The sequence below is a fragment of the Ambystoma mexicanum genome, chromosome 2q (assembly GCF_040938575.1).
Source record: "Ambystoma mexicanum isolate Mex_15411 chromosome 2q, UKY_AmexF1_1, whole genome shotgun sequence".
Lineage (NCBI taxonomy): Eukaryota > Metazoa > Chordata > Amphibia > Caudata > Ambystomatidae > Ambystoma > Ambystoma mexicanum.
Window position 1 is genome coordinate 896387733 of NC_090924.1, and position 13191 is coordinate 896400923.

Sequence of the window (13191 nt, forward strand, 5' to 3'; positions counted from 1 at the left end):
CCTGGATAAATCTCCACAACCCCACTTTTCATTTTACAGTTGCACCACATTATTGACTGAGGAATCTGATGGCATTAGGATTCTCTGTTTCATCAACACAGAGATAGTTTCAAATATGCCTTCATCAGCTTCTCGACACATGGGGTACTGTTTTGCTCGAGGTAAAATTGCTACTGGCTTGAGTTTTATTTTAACCTCCCCTATTCCCCTTCAATAGGCCAACGTCATATGGGCCTGTAGTCCAATGGTCACTTGGCACCTTTTCTACATCTTCCTGAAAGAACGCTGGTCTTTGCTGCATCAGTGCCATTCGCGGTGGGATTTGCCTTTTCTCAATCTTTACCCAATATGTAATGCTTATGGAAAATACTAGCTCATCATCTATACGTTCATCTCTGAACATATCTTCTTCTGTTGTATCAGTCAATCTGTATCCCCCTCAAGAGCTATCACTGTTCTCCATGCTCTGCCTTTGTCATCTACTCCTGAAATCATTGCTATTTCCCCTCGTTCTACAGCTGCTTCCATTCTATGGGAATAATATGCCCTTCTTCCCCATCCATAGGTACTTGTGGTCTAAATAAAAAATCATCAGGTATCCTCAACATTTTCCCTGCTAATCCAGGTAGCCATGTTCATAAAATGCTCACCCCCATACATGAAGACTTCCGGATCTACCGGAACCCCTCGTTGAGCCACCTGTCTTGTATATGCCAGTATATACTCTCCTACATTTAAATAGTGTATTCCTGGAGTGGAGCACACTATTCCTTGATCAGTGAGTGAAAAGGTCATGTTAGGTTTCATCATCAAATCTCTACCCAGAATGTTAACTGGAGTTTGTCACAAAAATAACAAGGGGACAGACATCTCACATTACTCTATAGAAACAGGTGATTTATCAGTAAAATAAACTAACTTCATAGCTGCAGAGAACCCTTGAGCATTCATGGCAATACCTGGCATTGGGTATTTTTCCTCCCTTATACAAGAGTGTGTTGCCTCAGTGTCTACAAGAAAAGAAAAAGATTTGCCTCCTATCGTCACATCAACACTTGGTTCCTCTTAGGGTCTGGTGTTACTGATAGTACTGAACACATCAAGTCACCCTGTGAGCTATCCTATTGAGGGCACACATTCATCCCTGTCCCTTAATCCTTAAAAGTCATCTGATACCTGGGGTGGACCCTACTTAATACTCTTTGGGGTCCCCCACTTCTTCCGCTTTATGGGCAGAGGACGTGTCTTTTTATTGTTGCCTGTTTCTTCATTGTCTCTGTCTTTGTCTGTGCCTTTATGCCTGAGGGCCAATAGTGTGCATTACAAATGTAATGTAATGTAATGTAAAAAGATTCCCTCCTACCACAGTGATACCCCCTATCGTGGGTGCTTGTGTTTGCCCTGTGTTCACATTCTGCTGAGTCTGCATAGGTGCTAATTGCGACTGCCCTTGTGGTGGGTACATTTGCTCTGGCCCCTGCTGTTGTGCCTGCTGTGCTTGTGATGCCTGTCTTTGTTCGGATGTGTGATCCTGGGCACAGCCCTCTTGTGTTTGTGTGCTATATGGCAGTGGATGACCGCTCCCCCCTCTTGAATTTTGTCAATTTTGTCCATTTTGTTGTATGTTTTCTCGGTCTTTACATACACATGCAATATGCCCTACTATCTGAACTCATGGTGGCAACAGTAAAGACAGACACAAGTGATCACAGTTCAAGGGTATTTATTAAACTGTATATGCGGGTTGGAAAACTGCCTAATCTAAACCTAAATCTAAGATGGGATCAAGCTACAACCATCAAATAATAATAAGGCAGTCCTAGTGGCATCTAGTCAAAATAAAAAGGCCTATACTAAGGAAAACCAATTTACAATCCTTATGCTACATACAAAGAACGTGGGATGATGTTCATAAGAAAGAAGTGTTCACAAAGAATAATTCAGGATGCGGTAGGCAGGGTCTCCCTCCCCCACATTTTGAGCATGGGACAAGGCGGGACTCCAGAACACAGCACACGCTCAAGCTTTCCCAGCACAAGCAAACAGTTCTGCTCTCAGCTATCAGGGCCTTCGGTGGTTAAGTCTCTTTTCTACAAAAAGTCTCTTGCCTCTGAGGACCTGATGTCTTCCAAAAATAATAAACAAAAGTTCCTTTCTGCTTGCACGTTGGGTGAGCCTTTTCACCCTTGGATCCCCCTCTTCCGGGCTCAGACCCTTCTTGAATCTTAATGTCTTTTTAAACAGTTCACTGTCGACATCCCTCAGCCAGTTTCACTCTTGTCAACACACTATTCATTGGGACTTTTGGCTTCACCCCTTCTTTATCGGCATCCCTCCATCGGGTTCACTCTTGCCAACTTTGTCAATCACACATTTCTTGAACAGTTCTTAGAATGTGGGATTCACTTCCCTTAGCTTCACAGTTGGTCAAAGACTTTAAGAGGATTTTACTAGATACCTGCATGACCACTTTGAAGGTGTCTCACTCGCTAGCCCCTGGGAATCTGTCATCCAGGTGGCCAGGACAGGGCCAACGCTATTGCATCCAGTTTCGAGGGGGTGGACCAGTACGGCAGAATCACCTGGATGAGTCTTCGGGGAGTGGAAGTGAGACGCAGTATCCCCTTCCTTATGACACCTTTTCCCCTTCCTACCAGGTAGTATATTTAGAAACTCAAGGCCCTCCCACCTTCTTTCCCAACACAAACACTTTCTCATGGACAGTCCATCGTGAGTGACAATGGACTAACACCAGAGCTGTATACCTGACATGTCCCAACACAAGGGTCAGACAGAGTCAGGCAATCACTGATAATTACACACACCTGACTTCCATCACACTTCCCCACACAGATAAAAGGTGGAGCATGAAAGCACACACTGAGCAAGGCAAAACACACAAGGAGGCAGCAATTAAAAACTGCCCATTTAAACCGAGGAGAAAGGCAGCGAGATCGGGGAGGACGACAAGGAGGGAAATGCCCTTGCCCTTTCCCACGCAGAACCGCGACTTTCAAGAAGCATCAAGGAAAAGAAACTTAAGACAAGGGATTGCAGCTGATGAATGGTGTAACGGGTGTGAAAGCTACACAGAGCCTTCCCGCATTGATAGCCAAGGTGAGGCAAAGCAATTGCCACCATGGTACTATGCTTGACTCTGACAGTAAAGCAATGCCAATGAGTTGGGCACAGTCAGTGAGTCTGGAGAAACTGATAGCAGGCCTCCTGTGTTTAATGCTCAAGGTTTATTTATTTATTTAGTCTACCACACCATAGTCGCAGGCATCAGGGCGCAAAACATACAACATAAATTGTTTACAGGCTGAGTAGCTAGTTTATTCAAACAGACAAGTTTTCAGATTTTTTCAGAATGGAGCGTAATTTGCCTATAGATACCGGAGGTTTATTCCAGTTACTTGCAGCATTACAGGGGAAAGATCTTCCTGGTCATCTGGCTCTTTTGACATAAGGTGAGGTCAAAAGATGTGTGGCACTTGAACGCAGAGTCCTGCTTGGAGAGTATTTCCTTAATGTTTGCTTCAGATATTGTGTAGCCTCTCCATACAGACATTTATGAATAAGAGCCAACGTCCTCAATAGGATTCTTTTTTCTACGGGTAGCAATGAAGCTCCCTACGGTGGTGTGAAATGTGTTCCCTCCTAGTTGTGTTGTAAATCATTCTAACAGTGTTGTTCTTAATTGTCTGCAACTTTTGGATGTTCCCTTTATTTGCAGGGGCCATTTGGGCACTGCAATAGTCCAGCCGGGGCATGATTATGGCTCAAACTAAAGTTTTGCAATTTTTGCTTGATACCAGAGGATTAATCTATCTTAGAATTCTAAAATGGTATAGTGCATTTTTGTCACATAATTGACATGTGCGTCCACATTAAGGGAGTCCTCAAATATTGTGCGTAAGGGTTTTACGCTTTCAACCACCTTAATGGTACATATGTCAATCGTAACGCTTGTATAGTACTGATCTAGTGTTTTTCTAGCCTGGTTAGATCCTAAAACCATGAACTCTTTCTTAGATCTGTTTAGGCACACCCAGTTTTCAATCATCCACTCCTGGAGGGCCGAGTAGATGTGGTTGAGGGTTAATGTGTCTTTTGTATGGTCACCACTAGGGTCCATGACAAGTTGGAAGTCATCGGCGTAATTAGTGAAATGGAAACCCATCCTTTCCAATTTATCACATAGGAGTCTTATATAGATATTAAACAAGATGAAGGAGATACAGGCCCCCTGTGGTACACCATATTTGATACAATAGGGTATGAACACACAGTACCCCAACATATCTTGGATGTTCTCTCACATAGGAAGGAGCTAATCCATTCCACGGCTTGGTTTGAGCATTTTCCAGTATTTCCTAATGATTTCAATAGTCTGGCGTGATCAAGGATATCGAACGCTGCTGAAAGATCCAATAAAATAAGGCCTGTTTTACCCTCATCCATGCATCTTAACATTTGCGTCTGCAGATCTAGTAGCGCACTTTCGGCTCTGTGATTTTAACGGAAACCACATTATTTGTGGTGAAACACGGAGGCAGATTCAAAATGAGTCTGTAGTTGGATGGTAGCTGCCTTATCCAATATTTTTAATAGGAAAGGGGTGTTTGTTATTGGACGTAGGTTGGAGTGGTCCTTTGAAGTGTGCCCTGGTTTTTTAACAATAGGAGTAACAGCCACTTCCTTTCTAGAGGTAGGTACACTTTTATGAGAAAAGGAGGTATTTATGAAACATGTAAACAAATGGTGCAAAGATGTTGGTTTGCTTGTGTGTAATCTTAGATAGAAGGGGGCCCCCAATACAAGTGCTGGGTCTACTGTTTGTAAGCATAAGCAAGGTATCTGCCATAGTTATCGCTCAAAAGCTAAACATCGGTGTGGCATTAGATTTCTGTATGTTGATTTCCTTCTCTTGTTTTAAAGATGTCTTTATGGCCTTTTGTGAGTTTTGAATTTTTTCTTGGGCTAATAGGACTTTATTTTGGAAAGCCTCTTGTACATTTTCGCAGTCCTCCTTTTCAGGGTTGATGCATTGAGTAAAGGCGCTAGGTTTTTCCAAAGATCTATATAGTTCAAAGAGCTTTTTCGTGTTCTGTTGTGTCCTGCCTGTTCAATTTGAGCATCACTGTATGTTTTTTAGCCTCAAAGATCCTTTTCTTGTAATTCTTTTCTATGATTTTCCATTTATTTCTATTATCAATAGTAGGGTCTTTTGCCCATGAACGCTCTGCTTGTCTTTTTCTTGGTTTTATGATTTTTAATTCATTCGTAAACCAATTTTGCTCGTTAGGGCGATCCCTGATAGTTTTTGTCTTTAATGGCCTCATTACAAAACAGTGTCTTCCAACAGTTGGGATATTCGAATTTTGTACCTTTCTGCTAGTCTATCCAAGGTTTCATTCATGATTGCTTGCATACAAACTTCTAAATCTCCTGCTTTGATTTTATTATCTTTTCGGTTAGAAATTTTCTTAGGTGTTCACATAGCAGTTTTTTTGGATTTTGGCAGTAGGATAGTACATTCAATTTGTCAATGATCGGACCAGATACATGGATTGATGTTAAAATTGCATCTATCAATATTTCAGGTTGTCACCCAATCTAAGATGTGGCCTCAAGTATGGGTTTGTTTATCATTGTGAATAGTTAGTCCTGCATTAGTGAGATGTTGTTCTAGCTCAACTGCTTCTTTGTCCTTAATGTCCCCTTTCCAGCGGTTTAAGTCTCCTAAGAGTATAGTCGAGAAGTTTGGGCGATTTGATGCATTAAGTATACCTACGAGGTCTCTATTAAATGAGGGCATATCAGTAGGTGGCCTATACATTAAGTGTATATTAATGCAGGTATTGGCCGTTGGGGATATTTTAGCATAAAGGCATAAACGTTGTAAGCGGCAACCTAGTATGAACAAAGAACTTGTGTGCAACTGAACTTTAAGAAAATCCAGTTAAGTACCAGATACAGAGGGGTCCGGCACCATGTGGGTGCTCACTCAAAGGTCTCTGTCTGGTGCCCTCCGCCCCCGAACGGGGAAGAATTATTGAATTGTGAAATAGAAGTGGTCCTTCAGCAGGTTACGTTAAATCCTGTGCACATTCAAAAGACTTTGGTTGGCTAAGAATTGAAATTGGTCTGAGCCTGGAAGAGGGGAACTAATTGGTTAAAGAGGGGATCTGAGCCCAAAAGAGGGGAGTCTGGGGTGAAGAGCAAAACTCACCCAAGAAGATTGTTGTGGCAAATGTGAACCCAAAGGAGGGATGCTTAAAAATTGGAGTTGGTCTGAGTGCGTCTGAGGGAGGCTAAAGGTGGAAGAAGGATCGTTGGCCGGCTGAGCGGGATCCGAGGTGAAGAGTAAATCGCCCGCTGTGAATATTGAGAAAGGAACATTATTTGCTGTATTGAAGTTGGTCTGAGCCGGACTCAGCGAGGCTAACAGTGAAAGAATGATCAGAGCCCGGCTGAGGGGGATCCGGGGTGAAGAGTAAATCACCCACTGCGAATAAGGAGAAAGAAACATTATTTGTTGTTTATGGTACATCAGGTCCTCTGAGGTAAGAGACTTTGCATAAAAGAGACTTGTACACAGAAGGCCCTGATATTGGTGAAAAGAACTGTAAGCTTGTGCCAGAGAAGCCCAGGAGTGTGCTGTGCTGGAGTGAAACGCCTTTTCCCGTGCTAAAAACATGGGGAAGGGAGGCCCATGGCCTAACATCCTCACTTATCATTTTGTGAACACTTCTTCCTTTTTTTGTGAACATTATCCCACACTATTTTGTAGCATAGCGGTAAGGATTGGTAATAGTTTTTTTTTTGTATAGGTCCTTTTTTATTTTGACTAGACTCTACTAGGACTGCATTATTATTATTTGATGGCCGTAGTTTGCTCCCATCTTAGACTTAGGTTTAGATTAGGCATTTATCTCCCCCATTTTTCAGTTGAATAAACACCCTTGAACTGTGATCACTTTGTGACTGTCTTACTTTGATACCATGCCTTCCTTACACTGCCCATTTTCAAATCCACCTTGGTTGCTCTGAAGTCCACCTTAGGTGTTCTGAAATCCACCTCCTCTTCCTCTGAATCCTCCACCTCTACCTCATGGCCAAAACCTATAGCTACTTTGATCCACTGGGTGTAGATTATTCACTGGTGATGCACACATTGTTTCTTGCATTCCTCCTCCTTCTCCACTTGTCAATACTGCCCCTTCTATAGCACATTTTTACAATATCCTCAGAACTAACTTGGCTTCCTCAACCTTCCTGTTCTCATCTTTCCCTCTATTCTTCTCTTGCAACAATCGGCAATGATACACAGTAGCCAACTGTATCTCAGCCCACACTTCGCTTCCATTCCTACTTGTTTTTTCATTTGCCTCTGTACTTTATCTGGCAATCCCTGGTACAAAAACGATAGAATAATGCCACTGTTTTTTCCCAAGGCACACGTGCCTCAAGCTGCCATCTCTCATGAATATCCTGGATATAAGCAATATGGTCTTCATCTTCTTTCATTTTACGTGGCATAATTGCACCCATATCTGATGTATCAGGATGCTGTACACTGAGAGCCCTCCAACCTTCTGCCCTACAATTATTAAATTGTGCTCCATCACGTGCCATGCTTTGTGCTGTCACACTTGCATATCCTGCTTGTTTCCAAATGTTGTCAGCTCTCTCTCTAAGAATAGCTGCCAGTAGAACTTTTATGTTCCCTATAGCCAGCCTATGTACCTCTGTCATTTTCTCTAATTCATATATCCATTTTACAGCCCCTGAAGTAAAACTAGGTAACTTGCATTTTAAGTTATCCTTATCCATCTGAGGCCATGGAATATATTGTGGTCTTGCCCCTCCCTGCTCTAACAATGGGAATATTGTGAACCCCATCCCAAAACTGGACCCCATTATTTGGTTATTAAATGCAGGGGTAATCGCCTCTCTTTGTCTTTGTGCTGGTAATGACCTTAAGCTACTCACAAAGGGCGGGGATTCTTCTCTCACACTACACAATCGTATTTGGGAAAGTTTGGGATATTTTATAGGATCTGGTGTTCTTTCCTTAGGGTGTTCCAGATCTGACCATTTTAGCTCTTTGTCCAGACTTTGACTTCCCAAGGGGGTGCATGCACCCTCCCCTTCTATCTTATGACCTGGCTCCCTTTCTTCGTCTGACATTGTTACACCCCAAATGGTGTGACTATCATCCTTCTCTTCCCTATCTAAATCGAATATACTCAAGGACAATACTCTGTGTTCATCAATGAACATGTTTTCCTCCTTATCTCTTGTTTTTGGTATCAGGGATCGTCTGCCGCTTCGTTGAATCCCATTTTAGGATACCCAGGACCTGCTATAGGAATCAGTGGATTCCTGATAGAATGCAAGATGGCCCCTGTGGCCTCTTGGTTTCGATTGCCTGTTACCTTGTTTTCCCAAAGTCCTCGGGAGCCCTGGCTCGGTCCCTTCCCCTGACTGGCTGTTGGGTGGAAGAACCATATATGGTATTGTGAGGAAGTCAAGGCTAGACTGGCTGGAGCCTTCCCCGTGACTGTATGTTGTGGGTACAACCATGGGGTGGGATCTGTGTGAACAGAGTGTGTGAACAATATGCATTCTATGTTATGGGCTTCTGTGTGTGTGTGACACAATGAATGAGACAGCCCTGCCTGAAACTGACATGAATGCAGTGTGGTGTGCTGAAAGGCTGGTGCTTGCCCCAATCCACATTCCTTGTTATGGTTGTCTGGGTGGAAGTGAATAGCCTGAATGCCTGTGAGCCTGAATGGATGCCTGCCTTCATGAGTGCTCTTTTGTGTGATTGGCTGACTGAGCCCGGCAGAGTGAATGAGGTACAGATATGTGTATCGGGGACCTCTCACTTCCCAATTTGTTCAGAAGCTGAAGTTGAAACTTGAAGCTGCTTATCCTTGAAGCCCAGCTGGAAGAAGAAGAATTTCTGCTGCTTTCAATTGGCAAACCCTAAAAGCTGTTGTGTCTGCCGAGGACTGAACCGAGGGAGACCCTGGCTGGGAGAGCTCTCACCGAACTACGAGGGAGCATCGTGCAAAATCTGATCTTCATCAAGGTACCCTGTAAGCCAGTCCCGAAAGGCTGTCGACCAGAGATGGGGACCACCGAGAAGCTTGAAGTGAAGCACCAGGAAATCAAGGCCATCGAAGTCCATTGCCGTCGACAGGGGTTCGCAGGATTTCCGTAACCACTGGAAGCCAGTCGAGTCATGTTGCCCAGAAGTGGGGACAGCTTGACGCTGTGCTGCTCGATGACCGGAGCCACAATGCTCCACCCTGCCTAATAACATTGAATGAAGGACTCCCTTGCCATCACCGTCGACCGCATTGTCCCGCCAGAGAAAGTTGAGGTCGTCGGCTACTGAGGAAAGTCCATCGGTGGGTATCCCGCCACCAGAAGCCGACAAAGACATCCCGCGGACACTGCCAAAGTGAAGATCCGAAGTCCAGCCGATGGTCTAGTCCTGATCGCAGAAGAAATCCGGAGGTATGTGCTGTGGCTGCATCATCGACAGGCCAGAAGACCGCCGAAGCATCTCCCAATACCCGATGCTGGACCTACATCCATCACAAGTCTTCTTTGCGGCACCAAACTCTTTGCATCGAAGTGGACCACATGCAAGTGTTCATCTTTCTTCCATGAATATTGACGCTGTGTGGCTCCTGCTTTAAAGGGAGTCCACTCTTGGAGGATCCGTCGACGAATCATTGAAGAAACTCCTCTATTTCAGGTACGTTGGGGTGGTTGAACATTCTAACCAGGAAACAAGACTATTTAAACATTAATGGACTAGGCTTGTTGATACTCTTTATTAAAGGTTGCCCAGGTGGGGGGGTCCTCACTCAGAATTGTCTCTTAGTAGCTAAAGAAAGCATTATGCCATTGTTTAAACTAACTTGCCTTCCTTCCCATCATCTATGCTCTTACACATTGCTGCAAGATTTGAATTCCATTATAACTGCCAGCAGTTGATGCATTTTAAAGGAATCAGTAGCTAAGTGTGGTACCACATAGACATTGTATACATTTGCCATATTTGAATTGCCAGAGTACAACGTGTGTTATTAATTGATGTAAATATTTTGAACCTTGATTTTATATAAAGAACTGTGTTAGCACACACAGTGTGTGGACATTCTTTTGTTGGGGCTTTGGGACTACACTGCACTTAAGAACCTGTCCACACCACCTCCTGAGAGGTTAAGCCTTGGTTTCTCGTCCATTCTACCATATAGAGAATCTTGGCTGGGGTGCTCTGTGCTTCTACTCTGCCATATAGAGGACACAAGTACAGATACCCCTCCAGTCTTAACAGCCCGATCGTCCGAAATTCTGAAGTCAAACTAGTTTAGATCGTAACCATCCGCACCGCTACCACATGAGTTTATGGCCCTTGGAAACGTGCATCTGTTACTGGATGGGATTACATCAGAATAATTCTTCGTCCAAATAACCAGACAAACTCAAAAAAGATGTCAAGTTGCTGTTTTATTAGCAATTGTCTAAAACAGGGAGTTTACAATGAACATCAACGGACGTACTCTAATTTCTCAACGATTTCCACATGAAATACAATTATATACTTTCTGCATCAGAAAGATGTTATGTTATGTGGCAATGGTGTGAAATACCTATCAGGGATAGGGATTGGTTAATGGACACATCTAGATATACAATCATATAGGAGCTAGGTTTGCTTTTGGCTGTCAGATATCAGGTGGACAACTTATGACTACCTCTTCATGCGTGATATTAGCAGCACATAAGCCAAAGACCCAGGTCCAAGTAGATCGGCCAGAGAGCTGCCCTACCACCCAATTAGCCCAAAATCTCTCATCACCCATGCCTACTGCCATGAAATTCTCTTTGTACTTGGCCTTGCAGAGTATTCTTGTCGCAGGAATTCAACAGGAGTGAGGGCACTTGCTATTGTGTCTGGATCTCCAAGTTCAAGCCCTATTTTCAGCCTCGACTCACGTATCAAGAGGCCGCGATTCTGTTCATTTTGCAAGCTTTTAAATGTTTGAATGATTTAAGACTTGGCATCTTCTGTGTTCTTTCTTGCACCTTAACGTGAGAGGAGTCATCCTCCACACACATGTTCTCTTCATCTTGGATAGGTGACCTCGACTTCCAAGTCTTGACTTCAGGCCAGACAGTCTCCCAACGCAGCTCCAACAACCTGCTATTCTACTGCGACACAACCTTTTGTTTTCTCTTCATGGTTCTTTGACTTGCTTATTTAATGATATAAATGTCCAGTTTGCTGTACAATGGCGGCTCTGCCTGCATTCTATTTACTACTTAGTTAGCCTATACAATGACTTGATCTATCTTCCGTTTCAGCGTATGTACATTGATTATACTTCTGATTTCTGCATTACTTTCTAATATGTAATCTTCTTTTACACTTTTAAGGTTCACTTGATTCTTTACTTAGTCGTTTCTCCTCTAGGATTCATACATTTTCTTCATTCAGAATTTCAGGACTTTGTGCACACTTTCTTCTGATATCATCAGTCCATTTTCTTAGCTCTTTCTCATATTCCTTCAGCGATCTCCTCATGCAGGCTGTCATCAACTGGAGGGTGCATTCGAAATACTCGCTGTAGTATTGGTACAGTAGCTGGTGTTAGACACGGCACAGTCTCATGTCTCCAATACAGGGGAAGTGGGGAGGTAGGATCTCCTGCGGATGTGTATGTCTGTTCCTCTACAGCAGTGTTCATTGTGAAAGGGGGAAACAGCTTGCACCACTCAGAAAAATGAAGATTAAAGGTTTAGCAAGTTATGCAAGGCATGAGATACAACTGGGAGGCTTTGTGAGTGGCAGCAATAGGGCAGGAGAAAGGAACATGTCACCAGTATATGAAGAGTACTTTATGCAGTGGAGAGGTTTGAAAGTTCAACAAAACATAGGCAGTGGTTCGAAATAGTAATGGCAAAAGGTGAGGGGTGAGTAGGATGAGAGGTGCTTAGGGGATACATGACCATAAACATAGGTCAGCAAGGGGGCACGGCAGAGGATAAAAAAGCAAAGAATGGTATTCCAAAAGAGGCAGAGGCCAGTGAGCACCCGAAGGAGATTGCTGCAGTCCCAAATTCTGAGAGAAGCATCAAAGGAAACAAGAACAGTGCAGCGGGTGAGCGAGGGAGGCCAGGAAGGAAGATGTGAGTGTCAGGAATCAGAGCAGTGAAATATGTCTCTGAGGGTGACAGAGAGGCTCCGGTTAGAACACGGAAGGGCCGGGAGGTAACACAGAAGATGCATTGAGATCACAACCATCAAAATGGTGGGTGATGCGCTCAGAATCACCACTGGGGACTCGTGTCTCCAAGTATACTTAGACCTCTCAGGTGCCTTTGACAAAGTTGGCAAAGTTGATCACCAAATACTCCTCTCCCTCTCACCACCAGGATGGTCTTCTCTGGAACCGTTCTACAATGGTTTGTATCTTACATATCCAATCATCACTTGGGCATACAGATGGGCTCATTCAGATCCAACCAATTCCCAATCATGTGTGGGATCCCCCAAAGGTTTCATTATCTCCCCAATCATCTCACTACACATAGGACCATTGGGAACTCTCCTAAATGATCCAAATATAGCCACTGATCAGTACACTGAGGACATTCAGGTGTACCTTAGCATCAGTGGCTACCAGGATATTGCTCACCACCACCAATGGCTGGTTACTATCCAAACATGGTGATCCAAAGGTTACCTCAAACTGAACCCGATCAAGGCTAAATTTCTAATCATCGGTTCCCCCACCAAAGAACAACCCATGCAACAATGGCTGGATGACATGTGCCTGAAAGAATTTACCTCTCAGCTGTCAAACTCAGCCAAATCCCTGGGCTTCATTGTTGACAGTAACCTTTCCTTCCAAAAGCACATAGCCAAAAAGGAACAGTCTGCATGGCTACAGATCTACACACTCCACAAATTCAAACCCTTCATTCCTCCAAAATGAATTCGGTAGAATGGTCCAAGCTCTCAGTACCCCACACACCTGGTCTAGCCACAAACCTGATCCCCTTGAAGCAGCACACCACACTGCAGCCCACTTCATTACAGGTGCCTGCAAATTTGACATTATCTCTACAATACTCTGCACACTTCACTGGTTCCCT